Below are 2,120 nucleotides of genomic sequence, written 5' to 3' on the forward strand. Positions count from 1 at the left end.
AGCAGAATAGCATGTTGTGAACAACTATAAATAGTAACCAAATTTAAATAGTAGATGAGTAAGAGCTCTAGCACTGCACGTACAAGAAAGATACCTGGACAACAATCAATCCAGAACGTCATATGACGTGGCATATTAAGACACATCACTTGCATACGTCGTGTCATAGTAGTAAATTTGCACGATACTCATAAACAATTCATATACAGACAAATCATACAAATGGGCCAAGAAACTTGATATTCAATACACACATACGGCCCAAGAAAGCATTGGAGCTAAAGGCTATACTAATCACATTGTTTGAAACTGAAACAATAGGTTCACGTAAATTTAAATTCTACTGATTGTAAGATGACTACATTTTAGAAGCAAATGAAGCCCACCTCTGTTACAAGGACACCCCTCACAATTCTTGGCCTCGGGTTGGAAAACAGAACGAACGAATAGAACTGTTTTTTTGCTAGGGTAAATAAAACAGGATGAGCCCTTTATTCGACCAACATGGTAAATCTGGTGGGCCACGTCCAATGACCAATCCGTAATAAATTTTTAGGAACACAGCCAATTAAGTCCAACTCACAATGATGGACCTAAACATAGCAGCACATAAGGTTGCTCAATGCAGCCCACTCATTCCCATACCTGTAACCTCTTTTCATATTGAAAGAATATTTCTAAATTTCTAATGAGCTTGTCATTTCTCAACCAAATATGGCATGGTTCAGTATTGAACATCTACAGATAGGCTGGGAATATCATCATGAGAAAGGGATAGGATAATGTCACTCTATCAAAGCATGACACATATCGGGTTGAATATTCGATCAGAAGTATTATAATAACCAATTCCCTCAACATCAGACATGTTATATCATTAGAATAACCAAATAAAGTATAACGAAATGTGGTTTAAAAATATCCATCAAGAACACAAGGAAGAACCGATGAAGATCCAACCTATATACATTTTTTTAAAATTATAAAGTTAATTCATTCTTGAATGTAATTGGAAGATGGCCATATAATCAATGCCATATGATCCTTCAAATCAAATTCAAGGCAAGTGGAATGTGTCACCTACAAACCACATTCATATGCCTACGAATCATATTAAGTATCATACATAAATGATATCCAATAACATATTTCAACAATACAGGTACAATAAAATATTAAGTTCATGATTACATGTTCCATAAACAACAGTTAATACATGTAAGTAATTCTACTCGACGTCCACACCAATTTTCAATCTTACTACCACCAAGTAGGCCAAGCACTGAGACAGCGTCAAATTTACGTTACCGATAGATAAATCTCTCATCCGCGAGTCCTCATAACCTTTGGAAGATCGGCCAGGAGATTACGCAGTGTCGACTTCACTTGGACCTCCACCATCCTCACTCGAGTCGTCCACACAACGGAGCTTGCTAGATGGTCCGCTGTCACCGTCTTCACCGTCGTCGCTGTCATCATCTTCGCCATCATCGCTGTCATCGTTGTCGCTGTTGGTGTCATTGTCGACACCTTCATCGATGTCTTCGCCACTTTCAATGCCGTAGAATTCGTCGGTCGAGGACCCTTGCTCACCATCAGATGATACTGCGATAGAGTCCTTCTCCTCCTCGTTATATGAGACAACCTGAGCAAGCTTGCGAGGCCACAACCCTGAAGGATCAATCGGGGAATCTGGCGGGGTGGACATTGTTGTCGTATGTGTGAGTCTCTACTCCTCCTACACTGTGAAGAATGATGCAGTTCAAGAATGGGACTATCGAAGATGAAACGCCGCGATTAGGCATCGGCACAATAGTGCGATGTCATATTTATTAATGGTGAAACAACGCGACCAACCTAGAGAAGTGGCATCATTTCGTTCCAACGATTTGCCAATACTCAGTGGTCCTTTCGTGGCTTCTGGCAACTGTACAATACGGTTCCTTTCCCTTGTACACTAGCCTTATACACCTTTTCTTTTAATACATACATCAAACTACTTAAAACAAATTAAATTATCATGACACGTCTGAAGTGGCAATCGAAACTTAAGGATAGTATCATCCTCAATTTTAACCCAATCACACCATATTACTCAAGGGCTATTGCATTCTTGCACC

The sequence above is a fragment of the Setaria viridis genome, chromosome 4, assembly GCF_005286985.2.
Source record: "Setaria viridis chromosome 4, Setaria_viridis_v4.0, whole genome shotgun sequence".
NCBI lineage: Eukaryota > Viridiplantae > Streptophyta > Magnoliopsida > Poales > Poaceae > Setaria > Setaria viridis.